This window comes from Rhinatrema bivittatum, chromosome 2, assembly GCF_901001135.1.
Source record: "Rhinatrema bivittatum chromosome 2, aRhiBiv1.1, whole genome shotgun sequence".
Taxonomy (NCBI): domain Eukaryota; kingdom Metazoa; phylum Chordata; class Amphibia; order Gymnophiona; family Rhinatrematidae; genus Rhinatrema; species Rhinatrema bivittatum.
In genome coordinates this window covers 471,000,847-471,023,920 of record NC_042616.1, presented here as the reverse complement: position 1 = coordinate 471,023,920, position 23,074 = coordinate 471,000,847, and positions in this window count along the sequence as shown.

The following is a 23,074-nucleotide window of genomic DNA, read 5'->3' as shown; positions in this document are numbered from 1 at the left end:
CCTATGTAATAAACCGCTTAGAAACCCAAGCTGAAGCCTGTATTAATGTGGTAACCCACAAGTGATTCTCGGGGCGAAAGCCTTCCCTTTTTATAGAACATTGAAGAAGTTAGTGGTCCTTGAATGAACTGAATGTGAGTAGAGCAATATCTAACCTTTTCATGTTCCATCTTTGAAGCAGTGTATGCTGGCAGGCACTGGAATGCAGCAGAGATTTCTATGGCCAACCCACAAAAATATTCCAAACATCCTGAAAAAGTGAAGGTAACCCATGATCACCCCAGAGTAAACCAGATTCTAGACAAGCACTTAACTCCTGCCCTGACCAGGCTCTAAAAAAACAGATTTCAAAAACCCACAATAACCAATGTGTGGATCCCTGTATAGCCCATGAATACTTAATTGCCTCATTTGCATGCACTCACGCTAAACCAGCCGTGTGTTTTAAAGCTGGTTTATGCACGCATTTTCTCATGCTGAACACTATATTACATACTCACGTAAGGCTATCATGGGAAAAACATGCGCAAAATCCCACATAAATACACACAAAAGCCTGCGGCAGCTGTAGCACTGCTTATTACATCAGCCCCAACAGTATAGAGCATGTGGTGGGAAACCCTGTTCTTGCAGCAGAGATGGCTGAAATACAGCAAAGCAATGATTACTCCCATGTGCTTTACATGCTATGTTACAGCTTTCTTTAGTTTTCAAAATTCCACACTAAACACATTTTCATATTGAAACTATCCCCCAAACCAGTCTAACTACACAAGGGGGCCGATGTGATACAGTGCACTTTGCCAAGCACACTGTTTAACCCATAGTTGGATGTGGTTTGTTCAAGTGCGTCCACAGCCCCTTATGTAAAATAGGATTATCGACTCTACAACGTGCGTCCAACGTGCCGCAAAACTAATTGACCAATACACACATTTTGTGCTCAGAAATTAACGTCTACTCACGGCAGGTGTTAATTTCTGAGCACTCCGAAAATGTTGTACAAAAAAGCTGAAAATTCTGCTCTTCTGTACATCCTCCAACTTAATATTATGGCGATATTAGGGATGTACAATCGTTTTTTGACAATTAGGAAATTTGTACAATATTTCCTAAATCATCATGGATTGGGAAACCGATAAAATGATTGCACTTTCCCTGAATTTTTGTAAAAAATCATTTTTCACGAAAAAAAAAAATGCCGATCTGTGGGAATACGAGATTTTCCCGCGGTCACATGAACCCGAAAGCAGAAACGATCAGGCACCCGATGCACATCTCTAGGAGATATTAAGTTGGAGGAACGAAAGATTAAAAAATATTTTTTTTTTAAATGAGCCAGCAGTCAGGTTCGAGAAACAATTGCTCAATTAACCAGCGTCCATTTTCTGAACCCGTGGCTATGTGCTGATTAGGAAAACATATGCTGATAAATTCAATGTCAGCTTTCTTAACCAGCGGACAGCCGCAGACAGCCAACTTCTCCCGGATGCCCACTGTCAAGGAGGCACTAGGGGTGCTCAGTTGACCCTAGCACCTCCATGACAGTGTGACCCCTAATTTAAATATTGCATGACGTCCCCAGGAGAAGTGCCTGGGGGTGCATTAGTAAAGCGAGCGCTGAACACTCAGTGCCTGCTTTCAGTGCATTTTTTTTGCATTGGCCCTAAAATTTGTGAATTAAATAGGAGCCTAATAGCTTTTAGCAGTAGATTCAGAGAGTATGCAGCAGTGCTTACCTCTTTAGGCTTTCTTAGAATCTGAGCTCCACCTGCAGGAAGATTGCACAGTAAGGGTGGGGGAGTAGGTGGAACATTGAAATTAACTGTTTCTTTGCAAACTTTTATAAATATCCCTCTTTTGTGTGCAATGGAACCATCCTCTTCACATTCTCTGAAACACAGAACCCAGGACATAATCCCTGCAGTTCTGCACAACATGTAAGCTGTTAATCACACGGTGCATTTAGTAGAATTTGGTGGAATTCTATTTGTATTTCACACTTAATTACACATTCTTGCAAGTCTTTCAGATATACACATCTTTCATGCGCATACACAGTTTAATACAGACTGTGTAAAAGCTTTTCCTGGAACATATACATATAAAAGCACATATTCACTACAGATGCATGACTATTTTATGCACACTCAGGAATAAGGGATATGATTTTAACTAGGAACTTATCAAAATTGAGATGAAGGCAGCAGTCCAGCAGCAAGAGGGGGGCTTCCCAGTCTTTTGCATCGAGTGTCACATGTATGATTTTTTACCCACCGGTGAGAAGTTGTACATGTGCATGCGATGCAAAGAGCTCCTGGCTCTCAGAGAACGAGTCCGATCTCTGGAGGCTAGAGTGGCAGACCTGGAGGAGCTGAGGGAGACAGAGAGGTATATAGATGAGACCTTCAGGGACATAGTAGTCCAGTCCCAACTTCAGACTGGCAGCCCTGGTGCTGCCTTGGAGGAAGAAGGTCTCATAATGGGAGAGCACCAACCAGGTGTAGCAGGAAAGGATCCTGTAGCAAGGACCTGCTCTCTAGGTGATGCATTGTCCTTTCGCACTGAGGATATCTCCCCAAGGCCTACTGCCCAGGAGGGAAGGGTTAGGTCGGCCGTCATAGTTGGTGATTCGATTATTAGGAATGTAGATAGCTGGGTGGCGGGTGGGCGTGAGGATCGCCTGGTAACATGCCTACCTGGTGCGAAGGTGGCGGACCTCACGCGTCACCTAGATAGAATTTTAGACAGTGCTGGGGAGGAGCCGGCTGTCGTGGTACACGTGGGCACCAACGACATAGGAAAATGTGGGAGGGAGGTTCTGGAAGCCAAATTTAGGCTCTTAGGTAGAAAGATTAAATCCAGAACCTCCAGGGTAGCATTCTCTGAAATGCTCCCTGTTCCACGCGCAGGTCACCAGAGGCAGGCAGAGCTCCGGAGTCTCAATGCGTGGATGAGACGATGGTGCAAGGAAGAGGGATTCAGTTTTGTTAGGAACTGGGGAACCTTTTAGGGAAGGGGGAGTCTCTTCCGAAGGGATGGGCTCCACCTTAACCAGGGTGGAACCAGACTGCTGGCGCTAACCTTTAAAAAGGAGATAGAGCAGCTTTTAAACTAGAACAAAGGGGAAAGCCGACAGTCGCTCAGCAGCGCATGGTTCGGAGAGATGTATCTTTAAAGGATACTAATGATGCATTAGAATTAGGGCATCCCGACAGTGAGGTTCCAATAATTAGAAAAGTAGTCCAAGTGCCTTTAACTAAAAACTCACCTGAGCTAAAAAATTCTAACTCATCCCTATCAATTAAAAAGCAGAATAAAAATACAAACAAAAAACAAACTTTGAAATGTTTGTATGCTAATGCCAGAAGTCTAAGAAGTAAGATGGGAGAATTAGAATGTATAGCAGTAAATGTTGACATAGACTTAATTGGCATCTCAGAGACATGGTGGAAAGAGGATAACCAATGGGACAGTGCTATACCGGGGTACAAATTATATCGCAATGACAGAGAGGAGCAGTCGGGAGGAGGTGTGGCGCTTTATGTCCGGGATGGCATAGAGTCCAACAGGATAAACATTCTGCATGAGACTAAATACAAAATTGAATCTTTATGGGTAGAAATCCCTTGTGTATCAGGGAAGACTACAGTGATAGGGGTATACTACCGTCCACCTGGTCAAGATGGCGAGATGGACAGTGAAATGCTAAGAGAAATTAGGGAAGCTAACCAAATTGGTAGTGCAGTAATAATGGGAGACTTCAATTACCCCAATATAGAATGGGTAAATGTATCATCGGGTCACGCTAGAGAGATAACGTTCCTGGATGGAATAAATGATAGCTTTATGGAGCAATTGGTTCAGGAACCGACGAGAGAGGGAGCAATTTTAGATCTAATTCTCAGTGGAGCACAGGACTTGGTGAGAGAGGTAACGGTGGTGGGGCCGCTTGGCAATAGTGATCATAATATGATCAAATTTGATTTAATGACTGGAAAAGGAACAGTGTGCAAATCCAAGGCTCTCGTGCTAAACTTTCAAAAGGGAAACTTTGATAAAATGAGAAAAATTGTTAGAAAAAAACTGAAAGGAGCAGCTACAAAAGTAAAAAATGTCCAAGAGGCGTGGTCATTGTTAAAAAATACCATTCTAGAAGCACAGTCCAGATGTATTCCACACATTAAGAAAGGTGGAAAGAAGGCAAAACGATTACCGGCATGGTTAAAAGGGGAGGTGAAAGAAGCTATTTTAGCCAAAAGATCTTCATTCAAAAATTGGAAGAAGGATCCAACAGAAGAAAATAGGATAAAGCATAAACATTGACAAGTTAAATGTAAGACATTGATAAGACAGGCTAAGAGAGAATTTGAAAAGAAGTTGGCTGTAGAGGCAAAAACTCACAGTAAAAACTTTTTTAAATATATCCGAAGCAGAAAGCCTGTAAGGGAGTCAGTTGGACCGTTAGATGATCGAGGGGTTAAAGGGGCACTTAGAGAAGATAAGGCCATCGCGGAAAGTTTAAATGATTTCTTTGCTTCGGTGTTTACTGAAGAGGATGTTGGGGAGGTACCCGTAATGGAGAAGGTTTTCATGGGTAATGATTCAGATGGACTGAATCAAATCACGGTGAACCTAGAAGATGTGCTAGGCCTGATTGACAAACTGAAGAGTAGTAAATCACCTGGACTGGATGGTATACACCCCAGAGTTCTGAAGGAACTAAAAAATGAAATTTCAGACCTATTAGTAAAAATTTGTAACTTATCATTAAAATCATCCATTGTACCTGAAGACTGGAGGATAGCAAATGTAACCCCAATATTTAAAAAGGGCTCCAGGGGCGATCCGGGAAACTACAGACCGGTTAGCCTGACTTCAGTGCCAGGAAAAATAGTGGAAAGTGTTCTAAACATCAAAATCACAGAACATGTAGAAAGACATGGTTTAATGGAACAAAGTCAGCATGGCTTTACCCAGGGCAAGTCTTGCCTCACAAATCTGCTTCACTTTTTTGAAGGAGTTAATAAACATGTGGATAAAGGTGAACCGGTAGATATAGTATACTTGGATTTTCAGAAGGCGTTTGACAAAGTTCCTCATGAGAGGCTTCTAGGAAAAGTAAAAAGTCATGGGATAGGTGGCGATGTCCTTTCGTGGATTGCAAACTGGCTAAAAGACAGGAAACAGAGAGTAGGATTAAATGGGCAATTTTCTCAGTGGAAGGGAGTGGACAGTGGAGTGCCTCAGGGATCTGTATTGGGACCCTTACTGTTCAATATATTTATAAATGATCTGGAAAGAAATACGACGAGTGAGATAATCAAATTTGCAGATGACACGAAATTGTTCAGAGTAGTTAAATCACAAGCAGATTGTGATAAATTGCAGGAAGACCTTGTGAGACTGGAAAATTGGGCATCCAAATGGCAGATGAAATTTAATGTGGATAAGTGCAAGGTGATGCATATAGGGAAAAATAACCCATGCTATAATTACACGATGTTGGGTTCCATATTAGGTGCTACAACCCAAGAAAGAGATCTAGGTGTCATAGTGGATAACACATTGAAATCGTCGGTTCAGTGTGCTGCGGCAGTCAAAAAAGCAAACAGAAGTTGGGAATTATTAGAAAAGGAATGATGAATAAAACGGAAAATGTCATAATGCCTCTGTATCGCTCCATGGTGAGACCACACCTTGAATACTGTGTACAATTCTGGTCGCCGCATCTCAAAAAAGATATAATTGCGATGGAGAAGGTACAGAGAAGGGCTACCAAAATGATAAGGGGAATGGAACAACTCCCCTATGAGGAAAGACTAAAGAGGTTGGGACTTTTCAGCTTGGAGAAGAGACGACTGAGGGGGGATATGATAGAGGTGTTTAAAATCATGAGAGGTCTAGAACGGGTAGATGTGAATCGGTTATTTACTCTTTCGGATAGTAGAAAGACTAGGGGACACTCCATGAAGTTAGCATGGGGCACATTTAAAACTAATCGGAGAAAGTTCTTTTTTACTCAACGCACAATTAAACTCTGGAATTTGTTGCCAGAGAATGTGGTTCGTGCAGTAAGTATAGCTGTGTTTAAAAAAGGATTGGATAAGTTCTTGGAGGAGAAGTCCATTACCTGTTATTAAGTTCACTTAGAGAATAGCCACTGCCATTAGCAATGGTTACATGGAATAGACTTAGTTTTTGGGTACTTGCCAGGTTCTTATGGCCTGGATTGGCCACTGTTGGAAACAGGATGCTGGGCTTGATGGACCCTTGGTCTGACCCAGTATGGCATTTTCGTATGTTCTTATGTTCTTATGAAATGAAATAGGAATTTATTATTTTATTTCATTTACTTTTCAAAACTATTTATTTTTAGTTTTTTATTTAATTCAAAATACTTCCCCCCCCCACCCAACAACAGCAACAACAATCTAACAAAAAAGACTCTCACCTCGTTCAGGACTTCTCCTCCCCTCCCTCTGTGAAAATGAATAACCATCTCAGCCCCCTCCCCCGTCTTAACTCATCTGTGGATTTAAATTGATCAGTATGGGACAGGAGCAATCCCCTGCCAGTTCTGTATTCCAAAATGATGCCAGCCTCAGCTCAGTTGGCACCATTTGGAAAAAGGGCACCAGTGGGGCAGGAATAATTGGGCATCCCTTCTGCCCCATTCTGACCAAGTCAATTCCATGGATGTCCTAAAAGATAAGGAAAAACTGGCAAACAAACAATAGGGGTGATTTATTTTTCCAGATTAGGCTGGTGGGGGAGAAAAAAAAGGAGCCCAGACCAGGCTGTTTCATAGTTCCCTTTCCCTTTCCTTTTTAAATTTTGTTTTGTTTAAAAAAAACAAACCTGAATGAAACAAAGTAAACAACAAATACAATGGAAAAAAATGAAAAGAAATGCAAAACAAAAGGAAATCATTTATTTTTACAGTGTACACTTCTATCGGCAACACAATCCAATCATGCATCATAATAGTATGCACTGTAAATCCACTATGCCTCATATCTAACTCTCAAACTTCAAGAAGCCAAAGAACTGATCACTGATCCTGGAGCATCCCTCATGTGCATTTATATTCAGGTTTCAATGCATAAGCTTACATGCAAGAGTCAACGACATTTTTTATGTTTGGGATTTTTGCTTCTCTTTTGTTTTGTTTTGTTTTGTTTTTTGCCTCTTTTAATTGTGTAGTAGATCACTATTTAGACTGATCATCCTACACTGGAGTTGGTGGACTAAGCAATACTAAGTGCTTTATTTATTTATGTATTAATTTATGTATTTATTTATTTATTTATTTATTTATTTATTTATTTGTTGAGTTTTATATACCGTCATTCGGTAAAGCCATCATAACGGTTTACAAGGTTCAACTTGCAATACATTTAACAATTAAGCAAAATGTATAACAGGATGCATATTAAGCACACTTGAGAGACTGCCGATTACAAAGATATTATCTAGAACTAGCACTATGGATTGCACGAAGGGGTGCACAAAGGGGGGTTCCCAGATCTTACATGGCCCTTCCCTTTTCAGTTCCACTTATTGTGCACTTATTGACATCTACAAAATTTCTACTTCTGTTAGGGAGGGACTATACACACATCTCCAGAGCACATTTATTGTAATTCAGAATTAAATATATCCTAACCTTTGAATCATTTTTTTTAAGTAGGTCCAACTAGGTCCAGGTCACCATCTGTGATCTGGAACACTGTACTAGATTTTTTTAGTTCTTCCAATATCTATCTTCAGATCCTTATATTACAGCTGTCTTACTCTCCAAATGGAATGAGTCATTGGAATTTAATAAAGATTGTATTACAGGCCCTTTCCTTTTCTGGGAAATAGCAAAGGCAGTGCATGTTGAGATAATCACTTCAAAAAAAAAGAAAGATTTGTAAGGGTGTACTGAAGCTAAAGACAAAGCTAAGGAAATTCAAATGTGATCTGATGGTTAACCCATCAAATGGTAGATATTTTTATAGCCACTCAAATGAAAATAAACACATTGTTATGCCAATGGGCTCAAGTCTCTTTGAGGTATTGAAAGCAGAAATGATTGTGATAAGTACTCTCATGCCAGATTTGAGGGTGTCTCCATAGACCATTCTCCCTCTCTTCTCTGCTTTATTTGCTCTGTGGATTCTGATCAGCATAATGTCCTTCTGAGATATTTCCCAGTAATCCTCAGTGGGACTTGATTGCACTTCCTACACATTCAATTCTGCTTATACTCCATGCCATGATTTAGGAATAGTGATACCAAGCTACCGGGCTCAGAATTTCAGGATTTACACATACAGAAAAACTAAGGGAGTTTGAGTACAACTACACTGATTGTAATCAGCATGTGCTTCGTTCATTCTCAAGCCTTGGTTCTGATTTTGGAAACAGATTTGGACATTACAATCAGTAGTTCCAGTTTTCAAATTTTGACCCTTTAAGAGTTATAAACACAGTCATTCTTGGCTGAGTCAGAAGTCAGAGGAAGCCAAACATTTAAAGAAAAAGTTTCTCAGGTGGTTTTCACTCTCCATTTACAATGGCTTAAAGGAATCACTTCAGAGCAAGTTCATGTATGAGAAGCCTAAATTATGAGGGGGAAATATTCCACAGTGGCAATATTGGTCTTGCACTCTCCTGGGAACCATAAGTTTCACTTTCACGACTACTTAAACTGATACAGGTTCTTAGATTCTGTTTTAGCTTTCTTCAACAAGAAGTTCTCTTCTTCTTGACTTTGGCTTCCTTGTCACAGTGTGTGAGCCCTTGCATGGTGGTGAGGTTGGCACTGCCCAACTGGTGACCCAGGCGGCCCCCACCGATAGCAGGCAGACTTGCAGGAACTGGCACCAAGTCTGAACTTCACCTTGGATTTGAAGGCCGGCAGGATTTAAGCAAAGTTCCCATAGAGAAAAGACAGGGCTAAGGGGTAGTCTGAGGTCAGGGCAGGTGAATAATAAGCATGGTCAAGATGTAGGCAGTGGTCAGGACAGGAGGCGATCAAGCGCAGTCAAAACCAGGTCAGGGACAGAACCAAGAAGCAGTCAGAAAGGACAGAACAAGAGAGACAAGGACCAGGGCACACAAGATGTGGACTGGAACAGACAGAGAACCAGACTGGACCAAGAAGGAGAGGAGCAAGACAGAGGACAGAACAGGAAAGACAAGTGGAAAAGCAAGAGCCAAGGCAGGGAGACCAGGAGCTGGATGAGGCAGGAAAATGAGGAGCTGGGCAGGAACCATTGCAGGAGAATGAAGAGCAAGACAGGAAACAGGAAGGCATATTCAAGAGACACATTATGGACTGGATGAAAGGCAGGAGGACATGTTGCTGAGGCACTGGGTGGTGGAACATCGACAGTCAGCTCCACAGGAAATGCTGGCAGCATGGTCTATAAAAGAGCCTCAGGGAGTGCAAGTAATTTCAACCAGACCCAAGGATGCAGCATGCTTCAGGAAGATTTGTCAGGAATGTGGGGGTAAGGGGATTTACACTACGCCCCCATCTAAATCACGTTCCCAAGCTGCTGGGTTTAGGCTTGTAAGGAAAGAGGCAATGGAAATCTCAGGTAAGAAGAGGAGCCTGGATGTTAGATACAGTTTTCCATGTATTTTTTTCTAGGACAACTTGACTCTAATACACTTGATGTTGAGGATGACTTCCACTTCACATTCATTGTCTTATTCAGTGACAATATTTGTTGGTTCAGGACTGGAGCGGGATGGCCAAGACATGAACTGGGGTTTGAGCAATGACATATGGAATGTGTTATTGACCTTGAGTTTAAGAAGCAGCTTGAATTGGTAGCTGATGGGGCCTAATTACCGAATGATTGGAAAAGGTCCAATAAATCTAGTTGAGATCTTTGGAGATGGGGTCTTCAAACATAGGTTGCGAGTACTCAGCCATACTGTTTCACCTGATTCAAAGTGTGTTGCTGGGTGGCATTTTTGTTGTTCTGTTTTTTATACTTTTCTGACACCAGCACAAGGAGCTGTTGAGTTCTTTGCTAGATCTCTTCAAACATTTGGCCCATGGCATTAGCTGTAGGACAAGGCATGGCCAAAGGAACAGGCAAAGGGGTGCAAGGATGTTGGCCAAACACAATTTTAAATGGAGAAGAACCAGCAGCTTCTGCAGTATGGTGGTTGTAGCAGATGTTTGCCGAGGGTAAGAGAGTAGCTAATCATCTTGTTGTTCGTTTACATAAGCTCTTAGAAAGCTCTGAATAATCTGATTGGTCCTTTCAGCTTGTCCGTGAGAAGTCCAGAGAAACTTTAAACTTTTGGCAGATATTTCTCCAGAATTGGGCAGTGAATTGTGATCCACAATCCGAAAGGACATGTTCAGGCAGACCATGATGGTGGAATACATGTTGGAAGAAGAGGTGTTCCAACTCTTGGGCTGAAGGGAATTGAGAGGCAGGGATAAAGTATGCCATCTTTGAAAATCAGTCCACCAACACTCAAATAACAGTGCAAAAATTGGAGCAAGGAAGGTCTGTAACAAAGTCCATGGTGAGATGTCACCATGGTTTCTCGGGAATTGGTAAGGGTTGCAACAGCCCCCATGGAGAGGCATGAACAGGTTTATTGGCTGCACAGTTAGGGCAAACTTATATGAAAAGTCACATGTCATGTCTCACTTGGGGCCACCAATTATGGTGAAAGAGTAGGTCCAGGGTCTTCATCATACTGGAGAGACCTGCAAGACAAAAGTCATATGCCGAGCATAGAACTTTTTCTTGAAAATGCTTTGAAACAGCAGTTTTTCCAGGGGGCACGCTAGTAGTTGCAGTTGCAAAGAATTTTGCTAAATCAATAATATGTCAGGGTGGTTCATGCATGTCCTCAGTTTCAAAGGACAGGGAGAAAGCATCTAAATGTTGATATTTCTCAGCCAGCCAATACTTGAATTTGAGCTAAAAATGGTTAAAGAATAAAAATCAGTTGCTTGACACAGATTTGAGCATTGTGCTTGTTGCAAATATTGCAGCTTTTTGTGGTCAGTGAAAATGGTGACTGGAGAAGCAGCTTCCTCCAACAAATAATACCATTCCTCCATGACAAGCTTAACAGCGAGAAGCTCTCTATCGCCAATTCTGTAATTTCTTTTCATCGGAGTAAACATTTGAAAAAAAGAAGCATGGAATAAGAGTTCACTTCTTGTTGAGTTGAAAGAGGACAGCCCCCACTCCAGTGGCAGAGGCATCTATCTTGACAATGAAGGGCTTCAAGGGATTAGATAGCTGGAGTTATGAGACTTCGAGGAAGGCTGCCTTAAATTGAGCTGAATGGCTGCTTCAGGTAAGTTAAGAACATAAGAAAATGCCATACTGGGTCAGACCAAGGGTCCATCAAGCCCAGCATCCTGTTTCCAACAGTGGCCAATCCAGGCCATAAGAACCTGGCAAGTACTCAAAAACTAAGTCTATTCCATGTTACCATTGCTAATGGCAGTGGCTATTCTCTAAGAGAACTTAATAGTAGGTAATGGACTTCTCCTCCAAGAACTTATCCAATCCTTTTTTAAACACCGCTATACTAACTGCACTAACCACATCCTCTCGCAACAAATTCCAGAGTTTAATTGTGCGTTGAGTAAAAAAGAACTTTCTCCGATTAGTTTTAAATGTGCCCAATGCTAACTTCATGAAGTGCCCCCTGGTCTTTCTACTATCCGAAAGAGTAAATAACCGATTCACATCTACCCGTTCTAGACCTCTCATAATTTTAAACATCTCTATCATATCCCCCCTCAGCCATCTCTTCTCCAAGCTGAAAAGTCCTAACCTCTTTACTCTTTCCTCATAGGGAGCTGTTCCATTCCCTTTATCATTTTGGTAGCCCTTCTCTGTACCTTCTCCATCGCAATTATATCTTTTTTGAGATGCGGCAACCAGAATTGTGCACAGTATTCAAGGTGCAGTCTCAACATGGAGCAATACAGAGGCATTATGACATTTTCCGTTTTATTCACCATTCCCTTTCTAATAATTCCCAACATTCTGTTTGCTTTTTTGACTGCCACAGCACACTGAACCGATGATTTCAATGTGTTATCCACTATGACGCCTAGATCTCTTTCTTGGGTTGTAGCACCTAATGTGGAACCCAACATTGTGTAATTATAGCATGGGTTATTTTTCCCTATATGCATCACCTTGCACTTATCCACATTAAATTTCATCTGCCATTTGGATGCCCAGTTTTCCAATCTCACAAGGTCTTCCTGCAATTTAACACAATCTGCTTGTGATTTAACTACTCTGAACAATTTTGTGTCATCTGCAAATTTGATTATCTCACTCGTCGTATTTCTTTCCAGATCATTTATAAATATATTGAAAAGTAAGGGTCCCAATACAGATCCCTGAGGAACTCCACTGTCCACTCTCTTCCACTGAGAAAATTGTTCATTTAATCCTACTATTTCCTGTCTTTTAGCCAGTTTGCAATCCACGAAAGGACATCACCACCTATCCCATGACTTTTTACTTTTCCTAGAAGCCTCTCATGAGGAACTTTGTCAAACGCCTTCTGAAAATCCAAGTATACTACATCTACTGGTTCCCCTTTATTCACGTGTTTATTAACTCCTTCAAAAAAGTGAAGCAGATTTGTGAGGCAAGACTTGCCCTGGGTAAAGCCATGCTGACTTTGTTCCATTAAACCATGTCTTTCTATATGTTCTGTGATTTTGATGTTTAGAACACTTTCCACTATTTTTCCTGGCACTGAAGTCAGGCTAACCGGTCTTTAGTTTCCTGGATCGCCCCTTGAGCCCTTTTTAAATATTGGGGTTACATTTGCTATCCTCCAATCTTCAAGTACTTAGGTGGGCCTCGCAGGGTCTCCTGGGAGAGTGAAAGTCCGGCGTGCCCACAGACAGAAGAGGAGAACAGTCAGGTTCAAGACTGTAGGTCAGGTGGAACAAGGAGGACCAGATTAGCATAGGTGATAAGAAGGCTAGGAACTGAGCCAGAATCTAGAGACGAGGTCTAGCAGGCAGAGGTCAAAGTCCGGGAGTCAGTCTGAAGAATGGTCAACAAAGCAGAGGTCAGGTACCGGAGTTCAGACGAAGTCACTGGCAGGCTAAGGTCAAGAGGCAGGCAGCAGGTAGGCAAGTAAAGGAACAGACTGGACTCAGAAGGGAGGTAGCAGGCAGGTAGGTCTAGGAACAGACTGGAGTCAGGAGGCAGGCAGGCAGGTCAAGGAACAGACTGGAGTAAGTACTACTCATGAGCTACAATGGCTAAGGGCCTTGCAGCACAGTGACATCTCCATATCTACCTAAGGCTACCTATGATGAACATAAGAACATAAGAACATAAGAAAATGCCATACTGGGTCAGACCAAGGGTCCATCAAGCCCAGCATCCTGTTTCCAACAGTGGTCAATCCAGGCCATAAGAACCTGGCAAGTACCCAAAAACTGTCTATTCCATGTTACCATTGCTAATGGCAGTGGCTATTCTCTAAGTGAACTTAATGGCAGGTAATGGACTTCTCCTCCAAGAACTTATCCAATGAGTCAGTCAAGGAAAAGAACTTTGAACACACCTTAGCACTGAATTCAATGATGTGAATATTTTCTTAGGAGAAATGTGGGTGCTCTTAGAGTCATTAGAAACTATACTGTGATGTTGACATTTCTGAGGCAAATGACAAGTACAAGTTAAGGCATGACATCGTCTGATTCTCAGGCCTGCCTTCACAGAGTCAAACCTGCATCCTTGTCTTGCCTCCCCGAGAAGCTATCCTAACCAACATGAGATCCCAACGGTCAAGGCCTTCACCATCTGCACATGATAGTTGATAATTAGCCTAGGTAGGTGTAGCAGGGTGCATCTGTGCAAGGGTGCATGCAACCAAAAAGATATGCTAGCTTGGAAGTCTCTGTGAGGATTGTGGGATTGGCACCATGAGGTATAGGCACTTTATTCAAGGCTGTAAGTTAAGGCCTGCTAGGTAAGCACGCTAATGTCAGCAGTAGGGTTGCCAACTGCCTCCCGATTTCCAGGACAGGTTGATCTAGTCCTAGTTTGAGCCCATTGCATGCTGGGACATGTTCTGATTTCCCTATTGCATTTCCTAGGAAAAGCAATACTATAAATACCTGCAGACTGACATAGACACACAAAAATGTCTTGCACTCTTATCCTGAATCCCATCCTGGGAAAAATTCATTCCAGCTAATAAGCTCTATCTTCAGACTAGAATACTTGTATAAACAATAGTGTTTTCACTTTCTTTCTCAATGTTTTCATTCACCCCTCTGATCTTAGCTCATCTGATAGCATATTGCAACTCATAAGAACAGCCACTGCAAACATTCTCTTGCATGTTTCATGTAGTGCATTTGCCAAAATCATTACAGCACCTCCAGCAAATATTTCACCAAGATCTCATCATGCAATGAGGTAAATAGATCTTAAGTGCTGCACTAATACACAATGGAAATCTGGCATTCAAGCCTTTAAAAATTACCCTAAGAATCTTAAATTTGACATGTCACTGTATCAGAAGCCAATGCAATAGGCATAGGATGGGTGTTATATGATCAGTACAACACGCCTCAACAAGCATTTTGAAGCAATTATAATGCCTTCAGTGTTGCTGCAATACAGTGTATTTAGAATTACAGTAATCAAGGCCTAAAATCACCACTACCTTTATACACCACTACCTTTATACACCACCACCTTTATACACCACTACCTTTATACAACCTGAGAACTAAAAGTTCTCAGGTTGTATAAAGGGTTTGAGCCTACTTAACAGTAAGAGTTTATAGGCCATCTGAATGACAGTCTTAACCTATGGGTGCAAGGATAGGGAGAAATCAAAGATGACTTCTAAATTCCTTACTTGTGTAGATACTAGAATCTGCAGATTTTTCATCCAGAAAAATGGAAGAATGCCATTACTTGCAGATCCTGCCATCATTATTAACTCGGTCTTACTAACATTACTAACTTAATAGCCAACATCCATTGTCAGATGGCTTTAATGCTATCTATGACTTGAGAGAGAGCCACATTTACCATCATTGACACAGGGAATGAGAACTATATATCATCTGCATATAGTCTGAATTTTAGTCTGAGGTTAGCAAGAAGTTCATGAATTAGTCTTAAAGAAATATTTTGAAAAGCAGCAAATAATTCAGAGCTTTCTGAAACCCCCATATTCAAAAGAAATCCAGAATAAGACATATCACCAATAACTACATATTAATAGTGATCTACCAGGTATGGTTTAAACCACTGTAGCATGATATCACAGACCCCAACAATAGCCAACTTCTCTAATAGTAATTCATGGTTCAAAATGCCAAATACTGCTGATATATTTAAAAGAACCAACACATATCTTTACCCATTATGAAAGCCTCAGCAAAACATGTCAATGCTTTACAGTAGTAATGTTTCTGTATCATGCCCTGCTGGAAACCCAAATTGAAACTGATCTAATAATTCATAATTATTCAGAAACTCTTGCAATGGTTTTAATACTAATCCTATCACCTTGACCAGAAAAGTCAAAGACAATATAGAATGATAATTATTTAGATCTGGTGAGTTAAGATTACATTATTTTTAATACAGGCCTAATACTAGGCTATTTCAATTATGTAGGTAAGTAGTAATAACATCTTAGCAGCATCTTAGTTGGAACAATGACTGCAAAGAAAGCAGAGATGTAAAGCATGGTGTTGATAGAGGAAATTATGTAAAAACACATAAATATTTCTTGAAATATTTACTATACCAGAATGTAACTCACCTTGAGTTATCAACAAAAAGGCATGTGCTAAATTTTAGAGATGGTGTTTCAGGTTTTTTTCTGTTTCGTGGTTTGGTTCAGGTCCCCCATGGGTAATTTCATTTTTTCCGCAGTTCAGCGTTTTGTTTTTTTTTCGTGGTTCCCGAATTTCGTGTTTTAAATTTTAAAGTTAGTGCGCGCTGAAATTTAGGAAAAATTAATTTCATTTTTGAGCGCTCCCAAAGCATGATGAATCAGACAATTTTGTTAAAATTGTCTAATTCATTTAAAACAAATGCACATCTCTAAAATATATAATAAATAGATGGTTCTACTGTACGGATGGGTTGATGTTACAGTTTGGCAATAATAGTAGGCATATTCATAAACTTATATGCCAAAAGTATCAAATATGTATCAGAATGAAAATGTAGCTGCATTTAATAAGCTATGGAATATATTCTAGTTTACAAATGTCTAATACATTAATTAAAATTAGCTCAGGATTAGCACTGTAACATTTATTACTCATGTACTAGTAATCTAAAAGCTTAATGGTGAATTTTTAAAGCCAGCATGTGTCAAAACCAGGAGAAATGTGCACAAGTTGGGCCGGTACATGCCGAGTGGATTTTAAAAGCCACCTGAGTATGTGCATACTTGCCGCTATGCGCACAAATTAAAAGTTCCAAAAAGGGGTCATTGGTGTGGTCTGGGCAGGGCATGGGCATTCCTGGATTTCACGTTCAAAATTATGCATACATAGTACACACTCAAGTGTATGCTGGGGTCCCCTGCAGCATAACTTAACTTCTGCTATGGATGATGAGTAAGTTATAAAATAAAGATAAATAAATTGGTGGGGTTTTAAGGGTTGGGGCAAACAGGGTGAAGGGAGGCTATTAAACTAAGGGGGTTTAGAAGTCCTATTCCTTAACTGGGCAAACTGGGAATGAACTGGTAAAACTGGTAATAGCATTAGCGTGCGTGTCTTATAACCCCCCCCCCCCCCCGCCCCCACACACTTATATTGTAGAAGTAGCATTTGTATGTATAGGTGCACGTCCATGTAAAATTGTTGCATATGTGTGCACGGTCAGGGTATTTTATAACATGTGCATCAGCAGACCCCGATACCCCCAGGACTCTACTGTGTGCAGAAATGTCTGTCTCTCTCACACACACATGTACACACAGACACTTATAAGGTGAATTTTCAAAATGCTACACACGTAAAAATTAACATATATCCTCATGTGTAGGTACCCTCCAAATGCATATTCCATAATTTATAAACTTTGAACAAGCATGCACATACCTGCTTTCATGTGCACTTTTACACATGTAATAAAAGGACTGCATAGAGGTGTTCTGGAGTGGGGCCAACACTTATGCATGCAAGTTGCTATTTAAATAACACGTGTACATTTGCACATGGACTAGCATGGTTTACATTTGATAATTATTTGGTATAACTAATAATAAACTTGTTCATTGTATACTAGTGCCAAATGAGAGGATTGGGTGAATTAGGGAGAGCTCAGGCTGAAGAACTAGGAAGGTCTCGATGATCTGCAGGAAGACTGGGTGAACTGGTGGACTAATTGATAAAACTGGTAATATCATTCATGCGCCTGTTTTAAAATATATCAACTTATGTGTATAAAAGCCATATTATGTAAGTCCTATTTTATTAGCATGCATAAAGTATATGCACATATATTTTTAAAATAGGTGAGTAAACTAAGCATGCTCAATGTATTGATATATGTGATTTCAAAGCATTGCATTTATTTGCACATAAGCCTACATATGCATATATGTTGTAGGGTAGATATACATGCATTTTATAAAACATGCATATATCACATAGGGATGCACATTCATTTAAAATTTCAAAAATGAGATGAATAAGGGCAATTTATTTCATTAGGTGGGACTCGACATGAATTGGTGGACCTCCCAAATGAAAAAACCTTATTAGATACATTCATTTGAAATGAATGCATCGGACCTAAGCCTAGGCCCAAGGCCGGACCTTCACCTAAGACATAGGCTGAAGATCAAATCAGGAGCCATGGCCTACACCCTAGTGTGACATCAGCACTTAGGCCAAGGCCTAAATCCGGGGCCTCACCTAAGGCATAGGCCAAGCCTCAACAAAGGGACTGTGGCCTAGCAACAAGTGCAATGCTGGGGATTCAGCCTAGGCCCAGTCCGAAGCCGGGGCCTCAGACGAGACTCAAACAAATTCTTACCTGATCCGTCAAGTATCCAATGGCAAGGTCGGGGCTCGGGTCTCGATAACTTGTATGCGACCTAGGCTGGAGCTCAACTCTGTGACCCAGTCCAGAGGCTAGGTCCCAACATATGGACCAGAGCTGAGGTCAGAGCTCGGACCCAGGCCCATGATCAAGCCCACAGGCCAGTTCGCTATGCCGGCCCTCAGCCCAGACCCAGGCGCGACACCACTACCTGACCCAGAGGCCAGGTCATGATGCTTTTGCCTTGGCCTTGGGGTTGTGCTGGAGTTAATTATCTCTGGTACATTTAACCCAGCAAATGGTACCATTTTACATTTGCCATACATTAAAATGGCACCATCTGCTAGGGTAAATGCAGAGGAGTTAATTAACTGGTGGATGACACTGGAGGAGCTATGAGGCCTGGGCTTTGGACCTGGGCCTGACCCTAGGCTGCGGCCTAGACGTTGGGATCTGGACTCTAGACCAGGCTCCAGTTTGGACTTGGGTCTGGACTGAGGCCACAACATCAGGACCAGGCCTCTGGGCTAAGTCAAGGCATCGGGCTGAGGTGCAGGCCCCGGCTTAGACTGAGGCCCAGGCCTCCAGGTTGGGTTGTGGCATTGGACCTAGGCTCAAGCCAAGGCTCCAGCATCAGGACCCAATCTCCTGGCTGGGTCAAGAAGTCAGGCCTGGGTCCAGCCTCATCCTAGGTTGAGGCTTAGGCATTGGGATCCAGCCTCTGGGTTATATCGTTGCATCATGCCTGGGTGAAGGCTCTGGTCTAGGCCAAGGCCCAGGTATCAGGACCTGACCTGCAGTTCACATCATGGTGTCAGGCCTGGATCTAGGCCAACGCCCTGGCATTGGGACCAGGTCTCCATGCTGGGTCATGATGTCGGGTCTGGGTCTGAGCTCTGGCTTTGGCCGAAGCCCAGGCTTTGGGTCCTGGCCTCTGGGCCAGGCCTCAGCAATTGGGTAAGTGGGGCAGTGTTGGATCATGGCCCCGGCATTTTTTTGGGCAGACTGGCTAGCAGGCAGGTGGCCCTGGGAGGTCTTTTTTCTGTTTTTTGTCCATTTTTTTTTTTGTATTGTTTGACTTTTTTTTTTTTCATGAATGAAATGAATCAAACAATCCACTAACAGAAATTTCAGGGTAAAAAACCTCCCGAGAACTAAAAATGAAAATGATTTTTTTTTCCCTATGCACATCCCTAATATCATATGCATGTTTTGTAAAATTCTATAGTAAACTTGTTCATGGTCATAAACACGTGTATATGCCACTGCATGCAGTTGGCTGAAAGTTATCCTTCTTGTGTGTGCTGTTCATTGCTGGACTGACTCCTTTTCCACACAAAAAGAACACTGTTGGAAATTTAAGCAGAAACAACAAGGCTGGCAGCCTGGCAAGGCTCTTCTAATGTTCTCTTGTCGGTGTGTTTGTCTCACTGCACTGCACTTGATATTCAGACTTAGACAAATGCATTGTTTCAGTCTCCACACTCCTGCCACTGCCTCTCTTTCTGTCACTATGAGTTAGACCACTACAGCAGAGTAGATCAGAAACAGCCCTTTATCAGTGCCAAATCCAACTTTTTTCAAACTCAGAGAGAACTTCTTAAATGGTTCCTTCTCTAACTACTAGAGAGGAATAAGAGTTTCTTGCATATGCTCATAGTTTTCAGTGGGAGGACATCGGTGTCACTTGATACAGATGGCAGTTATCTGCTAATTAAAAAGTTACAGTACTTTATCATGATTTGTCCTTCATCTGGTCTCCTTGCCAGCTTGTCTCTTCCCTGGCTCCCAGGAGGCTCTGATGTTACACAGGCAAGAGTTGATTGCTAAGTTGCCTGCATCTGTATGTTTCCTCGGAGCACAGACTAAGGGCTGGATTTTCTAAGGTCGCAGACCTTAGAAAATCCAGCGGTAACAGGGGGCGGGCCTGCAAAAGCCGGCAGAGATCGCACCTCTACGATGCTATCACTGCCGGCTTTCGCACCCAATAGTGCCATCGTAAAAGGTGGTGCTATTGGGTGCAAAACTGGCGGCCAAAAGGGCCCTTATCTTTTTGCCGTCAGTGCCATCTTTGCGGCGTCCGCCCTGGTGCTACTCTGGCTCCTCCCCTTCCGGTGTGGACACTGCCCAGAACCCTCCCCGATCTAGGTATCGCGTGCGATCCCTTTTGAAAATGACCCCCTAAGACTTGAATGGGCCATAGACTTGAATAGGAAACAGAGAAAAATTTTTGTTCAAATTCATGGGACCACTCTATTCATTTTGGGGTCCCATGAATGAAACAAATATGGGCTTATTCATTACACTCTTTATTTTACTATTCATTTAAAACAAATGCACGTCCCTAATAGGGGAACAAACTGTATAGGTTTTGGCATAACACAATGCATGTCTCAACATAGGGTTTACTTTTGATTTCTTGAAGGCCATTTTAAAACTCTCATCTTGACTTAGTATTAAAAAAATGCTGATCTTTATTTCATGGTTGAATAAATATTTTCATGATGTTTTTCATGATGTTGTGATGTTTTTCTTTCCATAAAAATAAAAATAAGGGATCCATGTAAACTCAAAGAAATCATACATAAAATAATTTTTGAATAATTCTTATATTTTTCCAACATAGGTATTGCAGCCTACACTAAATCTAGTTTTTTTCTCTAGTGCTTATATAATTTTAATTCAACGGTATATAAAACTATTTAAATTCTTCTTCACGTCAGATTAATGAGTGTAATTACAAAGACTGAGAAAACTATTTTGATGCTATAATATCATATGAGAATTGCTTTGCTATCTTCTCTAGCAGATTAATTGTGTGATCCTACTTAGGATCACATGCAAGGCTGCCTATGTTGCTGCTTATTCCTTGATATTAAAGTTATTTTACTTTGGTCCTCAAGGGACGCAAATAGGTTTAGCTTACAGGATGGCTTCAATCTGCAGTCATGAGTAGGCACAACACAGGATCTTTATGATATTTCATTTCTAAATTTAGTACCATATTTTGACTGTATAACATTGCCTCATAATATGAAAATTATACCAGTTGATCAAGGAGAGGGCCATAACTACTAATACTCGTATATTTTTGGTTTGTCAGCTGGTTTGGGGCCAGTTTTCTTGGCTGGCTTTTCTAGACATTGGCATGAATCCTGTTCATTTTCTTTTCACTTGGCGAAAAGGCCCCAGTTCATGATCAATTATCTTTACATCTTAAAAGCTGTCCCTGTCTGCCACCATTCATTAATAAACTGTCTTCTTGTTGTGTTTGCCTGACGTAGGCAAAACATATTTCACTCTTCTGCCAACTACAAATTGCATTTTGTTAAGTTATTGTATGAAAAACAGGAGGGCAGACAGACATAGGTCCAGATTTAAGTTTTGTGGAAAAGTAGAACAAAAAAGTATAAAACACTGCTCCATTCATTTCTCTGTAAAATTTTGAAAAAGTGTAGGTTTTTGGCCAAAGATTCTGTTTCTCTCAGCTTCTGGAAAGAAAAAGGCACTCAGAAACAATTTCAACAGACAAAATATTAAACTAAATTTGCTGTGGGATTTCCGTTTAAAAATGGTACATTTTAGAATTGTGCCACCATTTGCATCTATTTTTGCTAGGCCAATATTTTTTGGGGGAGATTTTTTCTCCTCAATAATTTGTAGGAAATTAAAACCTTGGACAAAAATTATCTATCTTAAAAGAGTACATGCAAGCTGTGTTGTAGGTATTTTTGCACATTTTTGCTCTGCTTTTGTGAATTATTCAATGTATGTAGTTCAAAACTTCTGGCCTGCTTCTGGCAGCATTTCCTGTTCCCTCATTGAATTGATGCTAATTTAATAATCACATGTTAGTTCTTTTCATTCCACTTCTTTTTATTTTCCAGAAGGAAATTTAAAAATACTAGGGTTGTGCTTTTATTTGAAAAGGAAATGAAAGTATGATTTTAAAAAGTTTATTTTGTTTCATTTGCAACAAAATGAAATAGATCTGTGAATGAATTGTTTGTTTTTTTTCATTTTTATTTTGTTCTCTTGCCCATTAATGCATGTGCTTGTTTTTAAAGTCAGTCATATAACCTGGAAGCAGTGGGGGACAGGGGAAGGTGCAAGGCCAGTCACTTGCAAGTATTTATCTATTTAATTGATTTACATTCCATCTTTCAGGAACTTCAAAGCAGTTTTTCCCTCAGCATTTCCCAGCTTCCCTGAAGTGAAAGTGAAAGCATTACTTGAACCTATACAAGGGTAGGCAACTCCAGTCCTCTAGCACCACAAACAGGTCTGGTTGTCAAGACATCCACAGTGAATACGTGTGAAGTGTATCTGCATACATTGGAGGCTACTAGGGTTCTCCTCCACTCCACTTACCTCATATGATGTTTGGTGTAGACACCCCTACCATTTTGCTTGCCTTTTTTTGGGCTGCCTCTCATCTGTCTCTAGTTTTTTGAAAAATGGACTCTAGAAAAAGCACAGTATTCTAAATGAGGCCTCACCAGGGGCAATATCACCTCTTTTTTTCTGCTGATGATGCCTCTCTGTAAGAAGTATTCCTCTGGCTCACACTGTTTCACAACGTTGGAATTATCAGGTATTATTACCCCAAAGAGACATAAAACTGGGAATGGGAAAGAACAGATACTTGCTAACAGAAAGACTGTGCCAGTGAGAGCTGTGGTCAGGAGTAATAGCAGAGGTCATAATAGCCATAAAATCAGCAGTATAAGTCCCCCAAGCCAAGATCAACCATGAATTTATTTAAGACAGGAAAACCAGCTAGAGATATAGAGCAGGAACAGAAAGAGGCAGATTCAATGGAGGGTGGCAGCAGCAGGGGCAGAGCACTAGGAAATAAGCTGACCAGTATCTAGAGGGGTGGCCAACTCTGGTTCTCGAGAGCCACAAACAGGCCAGGTTTCCAAGATATCCACAATGAATATGCATAAGATAGATTTGTATACAATAGAGGTAGTAGAAGCAAATCTGTCCCATGCATGTTCATTGTGGATATCCTG